Source organism: Neoarius graeffei, chromosome 23, assembly GCF_027579695.1.
Source record: "Neoarius graeffei isolate fNeoGra1 chromosome 23, fNeoGra1.pri, whole genome shotgun sequence".
NCBI classification, from domain to species: domain Eukaryota; kingdom Metazoa; phylum Chordata; class Actinopteri; order Siluriformes; family Ariidae; genus Neoarius; species Neoarius graeffei.
In genome coordinates, this window is record NC_083591.1 from 4,489,080 (window position 1) to 4,509,364 (window position 20,285).

Genomic DNA, 20,285 nt, shown 5'->3' on the forward strand with positions numbered 1-20,285 from the left:
ATTATTTAAGTCAAAGTACAGATCCCGCTGGTTAAATGTTACTCCAATACAAGTGAAAGTTGTCCAGTCAAATATTTACTTAAGTTAAAGTACTGAAGTATTTGCTTTTAAAAATACTCAAGTATTAAAAGTACATTTTCTGTCGACGCATCACTGTATTATTGACACAACGCTTACAAAACCTAATGCCTCTGAAGCAACCGACTGGATTTACTGACTAACTTGTCGAACCTGTAGAATAAACGCCTGGTAGAACGTTACAACATGCAACACAACTAAACTGAAAAAGAGCCAGTGTCATTTTCATTTAAATTTTTAAAAAAAATTGTAACACTACGGGTGAAAGGCGGGGTACACCCTGGACAAGTCGCCAGGCCATCACAGGGCCGACACACAGACACAGACAAATCAAATCAAATCAAATCAAGTTTATTTGTATAGCGCTTTTAACAATAAACATTGTCGCAAAGCAGCTTTACAGAATTTGAATGACTTAAAACATGAGCTAATTTTATCCCTAATCTATCCCCAATGAGCAAGCCTGTGGCGACGGTGGCAAGGAAAAACTCCCTCAGACGACATGAGGAAGAAACCTCGAGAGGAACCAGACTCAAAAGGGAACCCATCCTCATTTGGGCAACAACAGACAGCCTGACTATAATATTAACAGTTTTAACAGGTATAACCCTCAACTGTCCTCATGGGGCCGTCCTTCACAGGAGTGGGGCGATAAAACTCCGACCAGACACAGGGCACCAGGATGGATCAAGCAGGTCCGAGGGGCAGAAGAGGCCAGCATCTCAATCCCAGGATCAACATGTAAACCATTCACACTCACATTCACACCTACGGTCAATTTAGAGTCACCAGTTAACCTAACCTGCATGTCTTTGGACTGTGGGGGAAACCGGAGCACCCGGAGGAAACCCACGCCACGCGGACACCCGACGAAGCAGCATGGTCATGTTCTGACCCAGCTCTGGCAGTGTGTGCACACATGTATGTGAGTGTTAATCAGGAAGACAGTGGAATAGCTGTAAATGCAGCTTGCTCAGAAAATAAAACTGACAATCCAACCTGATTAAAACCCAGATCCACACCTCGAGCTTAATAACTGCCCAACAGCAACACTGCTTTAAGCAAGACAAAAAAAAAGCAAGACCATCATCTGACATCAAAACAAAAAATTACAATAATTTGTTGTGACTGACTAGTACAGTACTGTCCATCTCACAGGTCTCACGTGTGTGTATATATGTGCGCACACGCAAGTGTATGTATTCCTGCACATATGAATCTGCCTGTGTCATCATGGTGGTTTAACATTAAGCTAGCTAGCCAGTGAAACTCCACCTGACATGCTAGTAAAATCTTTTCAAACTTAAAATCATATTGGGTAGCTAACGCTACTAGAAAAGAAAGATTTCTACATTTTTTTTAAATTTGGCAAGATTATACTAAAACATTTCTGAAAGCACTTCAGATAAGTTAACATTATTCATGGTAGCGTAACTCTGTTTTTTACATGCTAACTAACAGTGTCCAAGTTAACTAGCTATGTGTTAACGTTAGCCGTGAACAAGGCTACGGCAACTTGGTGGGAAAATCCATAGAAAGTCATTTGACTAACCAGACTGCATAGCTATTGCAATGTTACCGCTAGCTCTGAAAGCACAGACAACTTCATTACAAGCTTTCTCTTGGAATAAAACGTTTCTATACCTCAATATGCTTCCACAGGTCGGACGGTGAGTTTTTGTAGGCTGTGATGTGGTTCGTTTTCGGCGAACAAAGCAAACATTTAAAACAAAACGACTCTTTATTCCTTTCAGAAAACTGAAACATGGGTTCTAGGTAAAGCCATGGGTGTTTGCGTTCCCCAGAAGAACCGCCTCCTTCCATTCTGCCATCAACTGATCGTGTTAAATAATGCTGCGGAGAAATCACTGAACTCGATTTTATACAGTCGATGGATGTGACGTGACCCTAGTGATTACTGATCAGCTGTCTCAGTGTCACCTGCAAAAAAAACAATCACATTTTAGAAAAGAAAAAAAACATCCACTTTCAAAGCTGCTTGATAGTAACGAGTAACGAGGACCTTGACAGAAATGTCGTGGAGTAATAAGTACGATATTTGTCTTTCAAATCTAGTGAAGTTAAAGTCATAAGTTGGCAAAAAATTAATACTCAAGTAAAGTACAGATACTCAAAGTGTACTTAAGTACAGAACTCAAGTAAATGTACTTCGTTACTGTCCACCTCTGTGTGTGTGTGTGTGTGTGTGTGTGTGTGTGTATGCAGGATGACATGAAGCCAAAATCTCACCAATAAACACCATTTTTTTTGCTCATGAGCTACACCTGTAGAGCAAGACCCGCCTCCAGGGGCGGGGCATATATATTTCCTGAGCGCATTTAACTGCACAACAATTAGTTACGCCTCAAAAAAATTCATATTTGGTGTCCATCCCTGACAAAAATCCCTGAAACACCTCTTTTGATTTCATGAACAAAATTAGCATCATTAAAGTGCTAGCTTGCTTGTGAGGTTGTTGCACATTCCGCACAAGTATATCTTATGTTTTCATTAAAGCTCGACTGCCTTTCAGATTTTTCAAGTGTAGGTCATAAAAAGAATTTTCCCCGACACCCAATTATTTTTGTTTCATGGACTGAAAGCTACTGAATTCGAATCACAGACTTCCAATTTAATTAGTTAAAAAAAAGAACAATTAATGAATTTAAGGCCATGTGGCCCTAGATTCTGCACTGTTTTTTTCCTGCTTCACCATGACGCAATACAAGATACTACATCATGCACCATCACGTGGTGGGCTTTCCCTGTTTGCGCAAGGCATTGTGGGATACAAATCTGAAACAGGAGAGAAAAATGGAGGACGTGAGTGTGCGAATGAAACGTGAAAGAGCGACTACAGTAACGGAAAGAAAGCGAGAAGAAAAGACGTTATGTTATATACGAAGGAAAGGAAACGCAGGACCAAACTAATAAATATCGGCGCTCAGCGAGCACCTCGGTGTGATCAGTTGTTCGTTTAGCGACAGAATGATGTCAAAGGGAAACCTGCGCATGCACACACACATGGACTTCCTCTGTCTGCTTGACTGCACGAAGCGAACGATTTCATGCACATTATTTGCTTTAATCTGCTCAAATTAAATAACTTCCCAGCCACAGAACTGAATGGCCTGATATTTTGTGAGATATTACAGAAATAAATATATATCACATTGACCACATTTCAGACGGAACTAAATTTCACCAGTTTTATGAAATCGAAAGACCGTCTCGCTTTAAGCTTGACAGTTATTGTATTTGACTCAAATTATTTTCCTTGGATCTGTTCATGAACTTCCGCCAGGGAGACTGACTTGACATGAGACAGTGGGACAGTGAACAACCTGTTGTTTGATTTGTAAAAGAAAGTCAGAAATAGTGTGAAATAATAAAAAGTACATTCCAAGATCCATAAAGAGTGCAGCCTCATTAATTATTAATAATCCTGTAAATATTAATTATTTAAACCATAATAGGAGCCCCAGAGGGACACTTAGGTGCGTATCACCTATTTAGCTCAAGGCTAATGTGAAGCTGTGCGAGCTCATGGATAAATGTGGATTCGTCCTCCAATTTGGAAGATCAGTGAAGTCTTGATAAAAAAAAAAAAAAAACAGACATTCGAGCTTTGCATAATATACAAACACTTCGCTAGTTAATTTAAAACCGAACCGCATACGATGAATTACACACAGTATTCGGTACACTTTATTATTATTTTTGTGTCGTATCCATGTTCCGAAGCATTAATTAAAAGCTGAGCAGTGTCCCTTGGGTGCGGTAGTCCACTCCGAAAGTACAGCGAAGACAAATTGAATGCAACCCCATGCTAGAATTTTCCCCAAATGAAATGTTGAAACCGCAGCGCTCTGTAATTAAGAAGACGATTGCCCCTTAAATGATCTCCAGTTTCCTCGACCTGCTCGCTGTTCTTTAATTTTTCATCAGGGTCCCTTCATCCCTCACCTCATTTCAGAGCTTCTATCAACTACCAGACAAAGGTTTCCTCCCTTCACCCTCTCCATAGCAATGGTGTGACCCTTGAGACTCGCACCAATCTAGTAACGATTACCTGCTCCGAGAGAAACCTCTTTTTTCAAGGGCTCTCAGAAATGCAGACGGAGAAACAAGGAGCGAGTAAGACCCCTGTCACGGACTCTATCGACCTCGGTGAGACTTCACACAGGTGTCAAGAGGATATGTCAATAGCGAGACTGTCTTTGCGAGCCAGTAAACTAGCATCATGACACCTTTTAACACCGATACAGTGTTTTATTTTTGGTTCCAAAAGACCTCTACTGAATTTGTTTACTTTTTCTTACCCATGTACCAAAAGAACCGAATATGGACATGTGGGTGGAGCTAGAAGTAGTAAAGATCACTGATTGGTCAAGTGCAATAATCAGAGATTTGTCCTGATGATAAGATTTTTTCGATGGAACCATTCGGCAAAGTTTATTCCTCGTTTCCTTTTTCTGACACCTTTAGCTTTCTGACATCACAGTTTTCTTATAAAATTCTGACATTATTTCATATTATTAATTAATTAATTTAACAGCAGTAATGTTTTCTTGTCATGGATGATATTTAGTGCCCATGCTTTCTTACCAATGCTTCAGGTAAAACTCCACCATCTTCAACTAGGGTCGAATCCAAAATGGCTGCCGATTCACTCTGTTTGCTCGCTACCTTGGGTACAATCCTCCCCGAGAGGATTAAATTTGAGATTTAATGAAAGAAACTGCGCCACTCGTTTCAGGTTTTATTTCAGCACCGTCGTCTGACAAACTCAAACCGTGCAATGAAACTTCTCAGTATTTTTGTTAAGCTGAAAGTATTGGCACCCTTGCAGTGTCTAATGGCCCTTTTCCACTACCCTTTTTCAGCTCACTTCAGCCCGACACGGCTCGCGTTTCGACTATCTAAGAACAGCACGACTCAGCTCGCTTCAGCCCTGCTCAGCCCCCAAAACTCGCACGGTTTTGGAGTGGGGCTGAAGCGAGCCAAACCGAGCTGAGTGAGGCTAGGGGCGTGAGGAGACACTCCCCTGTGCACTGATTGGTGAGGAGGAGTGTCCTCACACGCCCACACACGCCCCGCGAGCACGAGAATTATGAGAATTATGAAGCCTTATGCGCCTCGCCTCATCTATACGCTCTTGCCAGTATCTGTTGGCGTTGTTGGTGACAACAAGCCACAGCACCAAGACCAGCAACACTAACGACTCCATGTCCTCCATGTTTATTGTTTACTCTCCGGGTTGTGAGACAACCGCTTAAAAGCTCATTGATGTCACTGTTTGCGCCGCCTAACGACATCACCTGACGTCCACCCACTTTCGCTAACTCCACCCAATGTGTCCACCCACTTCCAGCCAGCACGGTTCAGCGCGGTTGTAGTCGAAATGCAACTCCAACAGCCCCGCTCAGCTCGACTCAGCCCAACTCAGCACGGCACGGTACGGCTCAGCCCAACTCAGCCGCGTTGGTAGTGGAAAAGGGGCATAAATGATTAATAGTTCTTTCCGTGACGGAGGCAAGTAACAGCAGGACATGCACTTTAACAGCAACGTTGAAAAAAAAATAAAATAAAAAACAGGTGCCCTATGTGTCCATGTGGCTACTGCTTATAAATAAAATAGTTTTCTGATCCGGGCGGCATGGTGGTGTAGTGGTTAGCGCTGTCGCCTCACAGCAAGAAGGTCTGGGTTCGAGCCCCGGGGCCGGCGAGGGCCTTTCTGTGCGGAGTTTGCATATTCTCCCCGTGTCCGCGTGGGTTTCCTCCGGGTGCTCCGGTTTCCCCCACAGTCCAAAGACATGCAGGTTAGGTTAACTGGTGACTCTAAATTGAGCGTAGGTGTGAATGTGAGTGTGAATGGTTGTCTGTGTCTATGTGTCAGCCCTGTGATGACCTGGCGACTTGTCTAGGGTGTACCCCGCCTTTCGCCCGTAGTCAGCTGGGATAGGCTGCAGCTTGCCTGCGACCCTGTAGAACAGGATAAAGCGGCTACAGATAATGAGATGAGATGAGATGAGATGAGTTTCCTGATCCCATGTCCATACAGTAAATATCGCATATATACGTTATCAACGATACTCGCCTCATCTCTTGCAACCATCAGGGCTTGGAGCATTTTGGTTACCAATTTTGTTTACTGCGTTTTATTCAAAATACAGAACTGTGAACTCGATCTATTTTCAAAATAGTACGAAAGAAAGCACTTGTTCACAAATTGTCTTAGAAGCATTATTTTGTACTAATGAGCACATTCTGTTTCACAAGTGTAGTGTAAAGACTTGAAAATAAAAAAATAAAATCAAAAAATTAAAGTGAATAGTAAAGTTTGACCAATTATACATTTAACTTTTACTCTTAGTTTTCACGAAGGAGCCGATTTATTCCCACATGGGACTTTTGTAACTGCAAACTGAGCAGATCGCTCAAAAGATTCCAACATTGTCTTCTCTGCCTTCTCGAGTTTTTGTTGAATGGCTGGAATTCTTGGCGTAAATATCTGCCAAAATGCTCAAAAAACTTACAACCCTTTCATTTGACCTTTCAGAAGGACCAAACAAAAGCTGTAATCATCAGAAATTAAATTTTCTTAAAATAAACACCACTTACTCGATATCAAATCAGTAGCCTTGGCGAACCACGAGATGAATTTTGTTTATCTTTTTATCTGTCGATTATCTTCCGATACGACAAAGTTATAACCAGGTTTCTCTTATTTCGTTTCTGGTTCTGATTGGTTCCCGAAGTTTATCAAGAAGTAGAACGGGTAATTGAACTCAATCAGGATAAGTGCTGATTGGTTATGAAGTTTCGCTATTGTTACACTCATTCTTACTTTCTTACAACACGATGACATCGCGGTTTCACCACTTCTTCTTGTGTACCTTTAATAATGCGAGATCAACTGTTCGTATCGTGAGTCACTGTTCTGGTGATTGTAATGCGCTATTGTTACACTAATTCTTCAGGGATGTGATTTTTCCGTGAATTCGCGGAATTCCGCTTTTTTAACCTCAAAACTTGAAGAAAATTTTTTTTCCGATTTTTCCCTCATCCACATTCGTATCCTATTCGTTCCGACTTTGTTTGAAAGATGGCAGCCTCGGATTTGCATCTTTACGCCTCGATCACGGAGGCTGCCATCTTTCAACTCTTTGTTTGAAGCGAGCTTACGTACAGCTATCTAACAAGCGCGTTCATTGGTTGTTACAGAGCGATGAGCCAATGAACGCGCTTGTTAGATAGCTGTACGTAAGCTCGCTTCAAACAAAGAGTTGAAAGATGGCAGCCTCCGTGATCGAGCGTAAAGATGCAAATCGAGTTAAAGAAATCGACAGAATAGTGAAAAAAAAAAAGTTCCGCTGGGAATGGTTGGAGAAAAACCGCGGCTCGCCTCGGGGCGAATTACGTCACAAGGCACGGGGCTAGCGGGCCCTGCTCGCGCTGGTTCTTTGGGGTGAGTGAGTGAGTGTGTGTGTGTGAGTGAGAGTGTGTGTGTGTGTGTGAGCGAGAGTGTGTGTGTGTGTGTGTGTGTGTGTGTGTGTGTGTGTGTGTGTGTGTGTGTGTGTGTGTGAGCGAGCGAGAGTGTGTGTGTGAGAGTGAGCGAGAGCGTGTGTGTCAGAGTTGCATGTTGACCATTAAATTGGCTTGAATTTGATCATGACAAGTTTTTTCTTGTGTGTTTGCTTGCCATTTTAGTACAGTTTTTAAGTCAGAAAACCCCAGAACCCAGGAGCTTCGGGGGGCTTCCCCCCTTGTCCCCCCACCAGGCCGCTGCCCTGGACCAGCTGGGGGCCGCAGGCCCCCAGCCCCCCGGCTAAAATTTTCAGATAATTTCACCAGCCCCAAATCACATCCCTGTTCTTACATTCTTACAACACGATGACATAGTGGCTCCGCCTCTATGAGGCAGTAGCCACAATTAATTCTAAATTCTGCGTCATATTTTACAAATTGTACTGAATTCGCTTTGTCACCAACCGACCACCTCTTTCCTGAAAAGAAACGCCGCCTACATTCACATTAGGACTGTGCGATTCTTCATGAAATAGGAGTCATGATTTTTTTTTTCTTTTGGCTGAGAATTCATCATAGAGATCATGATTCTTTGAACGATTTTGTTTAAACAATATATCATGGCTATTACACAGTTGCATGAAGATATGAAATTTATCTTTAAATGGTGAATGTATATATTAACAAATGAATGAAGTGAATGAGTGAAAATATTTTCAACATGAGAAGATAAACTTCATATCTTCATGTCACCATGTAATGTTCTTTATATTATATGGACACATCCACAAAAAAACCAAAAACACCTCAGTGAGGCTGGAGCTCATACTGGCCACAGTTGTTGTGTGTGAGTTTGAAATCCGATCGGTCCTGTAGGAGGAGTAGCGATTTTCGTGAAATTGCATGTGACCCCTCTGTAGCTGTATCCATGGTAGGTGGTGCTACCTGGTGAACAACTCTTGTTGGAATATGTCTTTAGAGTCTTCTGGGTGAGTTTCAGTGAAAATGTTCTAGCAGTTTATGAAGAGTAGCACTTAATGTGACGTGCCACCCAAAAATTTTAAAATGTGCATAAAGTTGTAAATATGACAGGTGGTGCCACCATCTTGACAACTTTTATACACACCCACCTGGGGAACAATTCGTATGAGTTTGATCAAAATCTGCTCACTCCTGTAGCAGGAGTAGTGATTTTTGTGAAATTGGACGTGACCCCTGTGTAGCCGCATCCATGTCAGGTGGCGCCACCTGGCGAACAACTCCTGTTGGAATATGTCTTTAGAGTCTTCTGGGTGAGTTTCAGTGAAAACGTCCCAGCAGTTTATGAAGAGTAGCGTTTAATGTGACGAGTCACCCAAACATTTTCAAACGCCCATAAAATCGTAAATGATTCTTGACAACTTTTATGCACACCCACCTGGGGAACATTGTAAGTTTGATCGAAATCTGATCAACCCTGCAGGTGGAGTAGCGATTTTTGTAAATTATGGACGGACAACGTGTGATCGCATAAACTCAACTGGCCTGGCCTACAGCTGAATGAGCTAAAAAAGCAAGTTAATCAGAAGAATTTTCATTTTGAACCATTTCACCGTTTTATCAACGCGCATCTAGTCAGCAGGAAAACACTGGGAGTGACATTGTCGGAGTGAATTATTATACATACAGGACACTTTTTCAATGGAATAAAAACATGTGTTCTATTCCCTTCCAGTGGGTTTCATTCATTTGGTTCGATAGCGTGCAATATTGTTAGCATATCGCTTTTCCTACATGTATGATGTCACTCTACCCAATGGAGAATGAGCGTTGAATATGGTTTACGATATTGCATGGTTGTCAAGACATGATGATGTCACATGTCGGAGATGTAAAACTTCCACGCCAGCAAGCGACAAGCCAGGGTTGCTTCATTAAATATGGAAAATTTTGAGGGAATTTTGAAAGAGAAAGACACGTTGAACACCCGAAAGGAATGTGTATGGATAATAATAATAATAATAATTTCTGTCTTTTTTTCATGGTATATCAGATATATTCCATTCAGCTACTCGTCTTCAACTCGTTCATTCAATATCATGCTCACTGAATGGAATATATCTGATATACCATGAAAAAAAGCCAGCCAATATTATTTAAATATGTCACTCAGTATTTCGATTACGTTCATTATGTCTTATATTAAATATAGTTAGTTTTTTTTTTCTTTTTTTATCAGACATCTAGTTTTTGGGTTTGTTTACCTGACATGTTTCGACGTACGACTGTCGTCTTCCTCAGAGTGTCACCGGATGTTAATTGGTGACGCATCTTTTTAAAATTAACATTTACCAATTAACCAATTAACCAAAGTGACCAATTAACATCCGGTGACACTCTGAGGAAGACGACAGTCGTACGTCGAAACATGTCAGGTAAACAAACCCAAAAACTAGATGTCTGATAAAAAAAGAAAAAAAAAACTAACTATATGTCACTCAGTATTGCGAAGTATTGCGTATGAAAAATGTGAGTTTTTCAACACAAGAAGATAAACTTCATATCTTCAAGCCAACATGTGATTTTCTTTTTATTATAGAGACACATTCACAAACAAAAAAAAAGTCCCCAAATTTATCAAAACAACTCACTCATTGATTTCCTCACAAGTGACATATAGAGATTTATGTCCCGGTTTTGGTTCTCTATGTTCCGGATGGAGCTTGGATGAAAAATACGAGTGGCGAGTGGCGTATTTCCCAGTAAAGCACTCGTGTCTATATAATATATCTACTTATTAAATTCTGTCCTGGCTGCATTTCAGCACAGACTGTTACTCTAATAGTCCAAAACGGTGATAATAACCACTATTTTGTATAAAACTTTAATCATGATAGAGTGCCAAGTGCTCAGTGTGTCCTATAAAAGAAACCCAGCAATATTAAAATCTCCATAAATAATTAGTTGTTGTCGAGTCATGTTTTTTCTGCTGAGAGTGATTCATGGGTACTTGTGGGTGAAAACGGGTAATGAAAAATGCAAACATGATACGTCTGAGTGAGCACAGCTCCTGTGACTCATTCATCAAACTCAATTATTTCATACATTTAGTCATTGTTTGTTTAGTAAACAGCAATCTAATATTCATTCCATCATTTTAAACATCTGTTTTGGAAGAATCTGTTGCTTCTGTTGACTCCAGGTGCACGTTTGAGGTCATGTGGGACAACTGCTGCATCACATCTGGAGGAAAGTGCTATCCACCCTCTTCTGGATACGAGTTGATGGATGCTTACGATTGCCTCGTCTTACTGTGATTGACAGGAGAGAACATGTTATCCACGTGCCAACCATGAAAGGCTCGTCAGGATTCATTCAAACGCTTTTCATTTGGGATCACGAATGACATTATTTGATTGAAAATGGACCCAGGAAGGAAATTCAAGCTGGATCCGGTCCGGATGTGAGTCAGCGGTGGATGTGGATTTTAAGCTTGCTGAGCGCTGAGCGGCAGCCTGGAGCTCCGCACCAATATCCACAAAACATCTCAAAGCCCGAGCGCTCTTGTACAATCAGGTTTTATTACTCCCCAGCTTAAAATCGAGAGGAATTTAATTCCAGAGCCGCACTCCTGCTCTATTGCTGTTTTATTTTTTTAACATCCTAATGAATACATTTGTATGTTCGGTGCTGTTCGGTGCGTTTGATCTCCCTCTCTTTGCTCTCATCTACATCTGTGAGAGAAACTTTTCTTTGAAAGTGTCTTCTTACGCCGGTGCCTCGAGAGAACGAGTGAATAATTGAAACTTGTAAAAAAAAAAAGCAAATGAAATTATGGCCTTCAAACACAAGCAGGGAGAAATCAGGCATGGAGAAAGCAAATTACCGCTCTGTTTCAGGGGGAAAGAATGACGTTTGACAAAGATGTAACAGGTGGCACTGTTTGTACGGCGACCGCAGGGTAATTTCGACAGGATCATAAGTGTTTGTGCTCGGGCTCGCTGGATATGAGGGAAGGAAGAAACAGTGGTGGTAAATCAGTAGGAGTAAACAGAGAACGCCAGAGAATAGCACCTTGAAAGAGAAAGAGAGAAAGAAAGTGGAATCTTTATAACTGGCTGCGCTCACTGTTAGCCATCAATCACAGGAGGTGATGAGTACGAGCGATCGCAATCCACTCTGCTGTCTCACCGCACATCAAACTTACGGCTGGGAATTATGGAGCACTTTCACATTGCCATAATGTTTCCTTTCCCCTGGTGAGTTTCTGAAAATGCCTCGTCGGATTCAGGCATCTGTCCAAATGTCCAAAACGTTCCTCATTTTCCTAGTTTGTGTGGGACGTTTGTAGGACACAGACCATGTGGTAGGAGCCTATAATGTGACAAGCAATAAACAGTAGATGAGCATAGACAAGAACTGCAAACTAATTTTTTTTCCTGCATTTTATTGGACACTGTGGACTCATAATACTAAATCTTTACACTTTAAAGCAAACGTTTATCCTGACATGAGCGAAATTGAAGTATTTATGTTGTGTTTAGCGGTTCAGCCATTCTGGTGCTGCGTTTTCATTATTCCTGTGAGAAGTTAGAGCTTCTTTGTCACAAGGAGGACGTTATCATTAATGCACTTATAATGCTGTTTGGTATAAATACGGAGATGATTAGAGGAAATCGTGCATGCTGATTGGTCGAGAGACTTGGACTACAGTGGTGCTTGAAAGTTTCTGAACCCTTTAGAATTTTCTATATTTCTGCATAATGACCTAAAACATCATCAGATTTCCACACAAGTCCTAAAAGTAGATAAAGAGAACCCAGTTAAACAAATGAGACAAAAATATTATACTTGGTCATTTATTTATTGAGGAAAATGATCCAATATTACATATCTGTGAGTGGCAAAAGTATGTGAACCTTTGCTTTCAGTATCTGGTGTGACCCCCTTGTGCAGCAATAACTGCAACTAAACGTTTGCGGTAACTATTGATCGGTCCTGCACACCGGCCTGGAGGAATTTTAGCCCGTTCCTCCGTACAGAACAGCTTCAACTCTGGGATGTTGGTGGGTTTCCTCACATGAACTGCTCGCTTCAGGTCCTTCCACAACATTTCCATTGGATTAAGGTCAGGACTTTGACTTGGCCATTCCAAAACATTCACTTTATTCTTCTTTAACCATTCTTTGGTAGAACGACTTGTGTGCTTAGGGTTGTTGTCTTGCTGCATGACCCACCTTCTCTTGAGATTCAGTTCATGGACAGATGTCCTGACATTTTCCTTTAGAATTCACTGGTATAATTCACAATTCATTGTTCCATCAATGATGGCAAGCCGTCCTGGCCCAGATGCAGCAAAACAAGCCCAAACCATGATACTACCACCACCATGTTTCACAGATGGGATAAGGTTCTTATGCTGGAATGCAGTGTTTTCCTTTCTCCAAACATAACGCTTCTCATTTAAACCAAAAAGTTCTATTTTGAGCTCATCCATCCACAAAACATTTTTCCAATAGCCTTCTGGCTTGTCCATGTGATCTTTAGCAAACTGCAGATGAGCAGCAATGTTCTTTTTGGAGAGCAGTGGCTTTCTCCTTGCAACTCTGCCATGCACACCATTGTTGTTCAGTGTTCTCCTGATGGTGGACTCATGAACATTAACATTAGCCAATGTGAGAGAGGCCTTCAGTTGCTGAGAAGTTACCCTGGGGTCCTTTGTGACCTCGCTGACTATTACACGCCTTGCTCTTGAAGTGATCTTTGTTGGTCGACCACTCCTGGAGAGGGTAACAATGGTCTTGAATTTCCTTCATTTGTACACAATCTGTCTGATTGTGGATTGGTGGAGTCCAAACTCTTTAGAGATGGTTTTGTAACCTTTTCCAGCCTGATGAGCATCAGCAATGCTTTTTCCGAGGTCCTCAGAAATCTCCTTTGTTCGTGCCATGATACACTTCCACAAACGTGTTGTGAAGATCAGACTTTGATAGATCCCTGTTCTTTAAATAAAACAGGGTGCCCACTCACACCTGATTGTCATCCCATTGATTGAAAACACCTGACTCTAATTTCACCTTCAAATTAACTGCTAATCCTAGAGGTTCACATACTTTTGCCACTCACAGATATGTAATATTGGATCATTTTCCTCAATAAATAAATGACCAAGTATAATATTTTTGTCTCATTTGTTTAACTGGGTTCTCTTTATCTACTTTTAGGACTTGTGTGAAAATCTGATGATGTTTTAGGTCATATTTATGCAGAAATATAGAAAATTCTAAAGGGTTCACAAACTTTCAAGCACAACTGTATTTCTCAATAATCACCTCGAGTGACTCAGCAAAATGGCAGCTAATTGCTTCGTCACCGTAAGTGAGGAAGAAATACAAATGATGAAAGAAAATGCTGTTCCTAAAAGCACTATAGATGCTATGAAGTTTGGTCTAAAACTCTTAAAACTAAAACTATTTTTTAAAATAATAATCACTTGTGTATTGATGCTAAAACAATGATCCACCTCAGGCTCAGGGAATATCAGTGAACAATAACTTGCACTTCTTCTTGGTTATTACAACCCCGATTCCAAAAAAGTTGGGACAAAGTACAAATTGTAAATAAAAACGGAATGCAATAATTTACAAATCTCAAAAACTGATATTGTATTCACAATAGAACATGGACAACATATCAGTTGTTGAAAGTGAGACATTTTGAAATTTCATGCCAAATATTGGCTCATTTGAAATTTCATGACAGCAACACATCTCAAAAAAGTTGGGACAGGGGCAATAAGAGGCTGGAAAAGTTAAAGGGACAAAAAAGGAACAGCTGGAGGACCAAATTGCAACTCATTAGGTCAATTGGCAATAGGTCATTAACATGACTGGGTATAAAAAGAGCATCTTGGAGTGGCAGCGGCTCTCAGAAGTAAAGATGGGAAGAGGATCACCAATCCCCCTAATTCTGCACCGACAAATAGTGGAGCAATATCAGAAAGGAGTTCGACAGTGTAAAATTGCAAAGAGTTTGAACATATCATCATCTACAGTGCAGAATATCATCAAAAGATTCAGAGAATCTGGATGAATCTCTGTGCGTAAGGGTCAAGGCCGGAAAACCATACTGGGTGCCCGTGATCTTCGGGCCCTTAGATGGCACTGCATCACATACAGGCATGCTTCTGTATTGGAAATCACAAAATGGGCTCAGGAATATTTCCAGAGAACATTATCTGTGAACACAATTCACCGTGCCATCCGCCGTTGCCAGCTAAAACTCTATAGTTCAAAGAAGAAGCCGTATCTAAACATGATCCAGAAGCGCAGACGTCTTCTCTGGGCCAAGGCTCATTTAAAATGGACTGTGGCAAAGTGGAAAACTGTTCTGTGGTCAGACGAATCAAAATTTGAAGTTCTTTATGGAAATCAGGGACGCCGTGTCATTCGGACTAAAGAGGAGAAGGACGACCCGAGTTATCATCAGCGCTCAGTGCAGAAGCCTGCATCTCTGATGGTATGGGGTTGCATTAGTGCATGTGGCATGGGCAGCTTACACATCTGGAAAGACACCATCAATGCTGAAAGGTATATCCAGGTTCTAGAGCAACATATGCTCCCATCCAGACGACATCTCTTTCAGGGAAGACCTTGCATTTTCCAACATGACAATGCCAAACCACATACTGCATCAATTACAGCATCATGGCTGCGTAGAAGAAGGGTCCGGGTACTGAACTGACCAGTCTGCAGTCCAGATCTTTCACCCATAGAAAACATTTGGCGCATCATAAAACGAAAGATACGACAAAAAAGACCCAAGACAGTTGAGCAACTAGAATCCTACATTAGACAAGAATGGGTTAACATTCCTATCCCTAAACTTGAGCAACTTGTCTCCTCAGTCCCCAGACGTTTACAGACTGTTGTAAAGAGAAAAGGGGATGTCTCACAGTGGGAAACATGGCCTTGTCCCAACTTTGAGATGTGTTGTTGTCATGAAATTTAAAATCACCTAATTTTTCTCTTTAAATGATACATTTTCTCAGTTTAAACATTTGATATGTCATCTATGTTCTATTCTGAATAAAATATGGAATTTTGAAACTTCCACATCATTGCATTCCGTTTTTATTTACAATTTGTACTTTGTCCCAACTTTTTTGGAATCGGGGTTGTATTTACCGATATTCACTTTACCTTCTATGAATAATTGTTAATTAATCTGAGAAAAATTGTCATGTTAATGAAAAATTAAGTCAGCCTAGACATAGTAGGGACGCTGGTGTAAACATTGGACTCAAATTCCCAGAATGCAGCGCAACTACGGTATACGACGCACTTCCAACATCTCCTCAATCTCCACAGCTGAAGCTCTAATAATAAAAGTATGAAGAAAGAAACTTCTGTGAGATATATAGAACATGAAAGCCTCCATATGGTGCCATTTCTATCACCACATGAGGCAGCTATTATAAAGGTTAGCACTTTTGAAAGCTTAGAAAGCTATACAATAACACCAGGCTATCCCCTGCAGAACGGAGCGGGCCATCCAGCCAAGACTTTTCATATGTTCTCACGAAGCAGGGCAGTAATGACCACGTTTAATGGCTTTAAACTACTCTCTCCATGAGAGAGTCTCCTACCGTTCCGCCGCAATGACTCACCTCACCTGGCAGAATGAAATCCTTTCCTCACCCAACCTGTGAGGTTGTCCCTGAGGTTAGGGAAAATGGACGTTGGGCTGCATTGCCTTACAGAAGCTTGACATGTGGCACAGATTCAGATCAAGATCTTTGCTTGCAGTCAACAGTGTTGGGAAAACAACATTAAGAGTGTTAGCTAAGCTACAAGTTACTCCTTCGATTTCTAGTTCAAGCAAAATAGCTCTACAGATGCTACACGTACAAGCTACATAGCTAAAGTAACGACTAAATATACCAGTTGTCCATAAGGACTGATTCTGGGTCATGGCTCTGGAGCCTTTCCGTTAAAACCGCCACCATTTTCTTGTTTTCAAATAATAATAATACATTTTATTTGTAGAGCGATTTTCATGATACTCAAAGACGCTTAACAAGCATAAGATAATCAGTAAAAGAATCATAATCATAAGAAAATTCATAAGAGAACATAAGAACAATAAAATAAGAATAAGAGTCAGAGGCACTTGACTAAGGAGAGAAAAGGTATAAGACACAGTGTTAATCATAAATTAAAAGCAATTCGAAAGAGATGGGTTTTAAGGAGGGATTTGAATATTGATAGCTCAGTGCAGTCTCGGATGTATTGGGGGAGGGAATTCCAGAGGGAGGGGGCAGCAATGGAGAAGGCTCTATCGCCCCAGGTCCGGTGCTTGGTCCTGCATGGTACAGACAGGAGTTTCGCATCAGAGGAACGGAGGCTGCGGGAAGGAGCATGAAGATGGAGCAGGTCGGTAAATGTTCCTGAAAATGACAAAAGTGACAAATCCGTACATGTCAACCTTTGGTCAATCAAACCTGTATAACCAACCTCCAAAATCCTTATTTCCCTTATAAAATCCTTATAAGATGCAAATTAAAATAATTTACCTAAAATTTAAATGATAATTAACAATGATATATCCAAGTTACTTTTTATTCAATATTAATAACAATAAACCTTCAGAATGAATACAAAGCTCCAGTGTTCGACAAAAACACAAAGTGTCACTCTAATGTTCTGAATTGTACTCCATGACAGCTTTTTTAGCGCTCTGCACCAATACCTCACGAGGCTGCATGTCACAGCAAGTGTCTGTGTTGATCTTGCCGGAGTGCCCATTCAGAATCTTTTCAGTCGCTAGTGAAAGTCGCTCAGATGGAAAGATGCTTTTCAAACAAAATGTTACTTCCCGGTTGGCGGGATTCTCTCAATGCAGTGTGCGCATGATCAGAAGTGGAATGAAGTCTCGCTACCACAAGATAACGCGCGATTTCATAAGAATCTTTACTGGCTGTTTGTGCTTTCTGTGGTGTACAGTACGTTTGTAAATGTTATGCGCTCTTTTATCATCGTGGGAATTGATTATAGCTCTAAATAAATATTGAAGTTTTTTTAAAGAATCCGTATAACTTTATTTGTACGCCCGTATACTACGTTTATTGAATCAAATCCGTATAAAATACGGACATTCCGTATAGGTTGACGTATGCAAATCAACACCCACCTAAACACAGCATACTACTAAACACAAAGATAAAAATTAAGATTTCACACTGAGCGTGAAGATCCGTGATTATTTATCGTATTTTTCTCTACCTAGCGTAAAGCGAGATGCTAAATAGTTGTGTGGATGCTAACAAACAGCAAAGTAGCAACTGTATTATTGTTTATTAAATGTTAACAGTGTCGCTAACATGAAAGAAAAATGACTTGAAATACTTTAAATAACTGACTTTAAAACTAAATACAATACTGTAAATCTGACTGAGCCTTTCTGATTTAATGCTATGTAAAGAATACCAAGCATTAGCATTGTTGTTCACGATGATCCACAATTAGCCTTAAAGTGATCCTGCTGATCTCATAACCACAAGATTTTTTTTTTAATGTACACAATTACTCAAAATACTGGATCACAGTCTTTATAGTTTATTTCAGTACATTTATATTTGGGCTCTTTTTCAGAAATTCACTTAGTATCTAAACACTACAGGTTATATCTTCAGCAAACCATTTTGCGAAATGGTGATGAAGGGGAGAATTGATTATTTTCCAATAACTGCGTGTTACTGTATACCACAGCAATTTGCTAGTGATTAGCTAATTTTTTAAAATTTATAATTATATGACACGTAGTACTTTTTACCTCGCCCGCAATGGAGTCAGCGGGGCGAGGTATTGTAATCAGTTTGTTTGTTTGTGTGTCTGTCTGTTAACAATCTAGTGTCTAGACGGTTGCACTGATTGACTTTAAATTTTCAGCGTAGGTGGGCTTACATGATTAGATTTTGAGGGTAATTGGGTCAAGGTCACGGTCACCAGAAAGGTCAAATTTTTTTTTTTTGCGATAACTTTCTTCAAATTCATCATTTGACTTCAACCCAAAACCATAATGGGCATCTTTCAATTCTGCTTCCAACCATATGTTGCATGATGGGGTAGCTTGGACAGTCTCTGTAGCGGTTGGAGGTTAAAGGTCAGGGGGATCAAGGTCATCGTTCAAAATAACATTTTCCATTATAACTCAAAAATGGTTGCCGATAGATACATGTTTACTATGATGAGCATATAGGAACTCCCATATGGCCTTTCATTTGGCACCATGATATTTGACCTTGAGTGACCTTGAAAGGTCAAACTCAAGGTCACAGATTTTCAGAGAACTACCGTATAACTTGAAAACGGTTGATTGTAGACAGATATTTACTATTATCAACTTATAGGAAGTGCCATATGGGCTTTCATTTGGCAACATGATCTTTGACCTTGAAAGCTCAAACTTAAGGTCATGGGTTTTCAAAGGGCTATAACTTTAAAATGGTTCATGATAGCCAGATGTTTACCATTATCAACATATAAGAAGTCCCATATGAGCTTTCATTTGGCACCATGACCTTTGACTTTGAATGACTCTAAAATGTCAAACTCAATGTCAAAGGTCATGGATTTTCATAGGACTATAACCTGACAGCTGATGATTGAGAAATATTACCATTATCGACATATAGATATAAAATAAGTGCTGCCAGGTGAAGTTTGCTTTGCCTGGCGACACTTGTTTAATTGTTTATCATTACATTCATGACTGTGGAACATCTGTGAAATAATTATTTCAGCTCTGGAGTCGTTCCCTCACTCGCTTATTTTTGTTTCTTCCTCTTGAAGGTAATAAACCACCAAAAAAAAAACCCCCAAAACCCCACAGCTTTGTGTTGTCGAGAAACTGTAAATAGTGTAAACTCCGTCCTGAAGATGTCAAGACACTGAAAGTTTCTGCTTTAAGTCTGTTACAAAGCGCTGAGACTGGAGACTCTTTCCATAAACCTTCAACAAACATCTCTTTCCAGAAAACGTAATTGTTTCAATGATTTTTCTTTGTGAACAGCCATTGAAGTCCTGAGAATTAGCGTTCCATAGAAACGATAAAGTATAAGAATGAGCTGCTGTTAAAATTAAGAAAATTAATCAACCCCTTCCTGTCCTGTGGGTTCCTCCATAAACTTCACTGAAGCGAGTGAGACAAGGCAGTTCGATGATGAACAAACTCGGTGAACTCCAACTCTGACTGTCAACTTCTTCACTTGTTCAATCGGTAAGTGTGTTATTTCTGAGATCTTTATCCACGGGCCATGATAATATTTTCTGGTAGGTTTGTCAAATATCAGGGTTTTTTTTAATGTATGTGGTGTTTTCAGATGCGCATACAGTACTGTGAAAAAGTCTTAGCCCCCCTATTTTTTTATACAAACTTTGTTATAGATTTCTATTTTATAACTTCAATAGACCCCTTCACAGTAAACGTCATTCATACGTAAGAGGAAATTGCGCGCGCAGCCTGGACCCAAAAAAGACTCAGAAATGCCTAGTTGTTGTGTTGTCGGGTGTCAGAATCGTAGCAGTGATGGGGTTAAAATGTACAGAATTCCAGCAGGATCTCACCCATTCCAAAAAAATCACCGACGTCTATGACTACAAGCCATCAAACGTGTAGACTGGGATGAAAGCACCATC

General features: G+C 40.5%; 1 protein-coding gene across 1 annotated transcript in view; it reads right to left on the reverse strand.

Moving 5' to 3' along the window:
* Positions 1–16,964: 16,964 nt before the first annotated feature.
* The window catches only part of cdh7a (cadherin 7a), a 449,735-nt gene continuing 446,414 nt past the window's right edge, over positions 16,965–20,285 (reverse strand). The window contains exon 13 of the transcript XR_009651290.1: positions 16,965–17,035. The gene's annotated coding sequence lies outside the window, so the exon portion shown is untranslated. The remainder of the gene's footprint in view (positions 17,036–20,285) is intronic.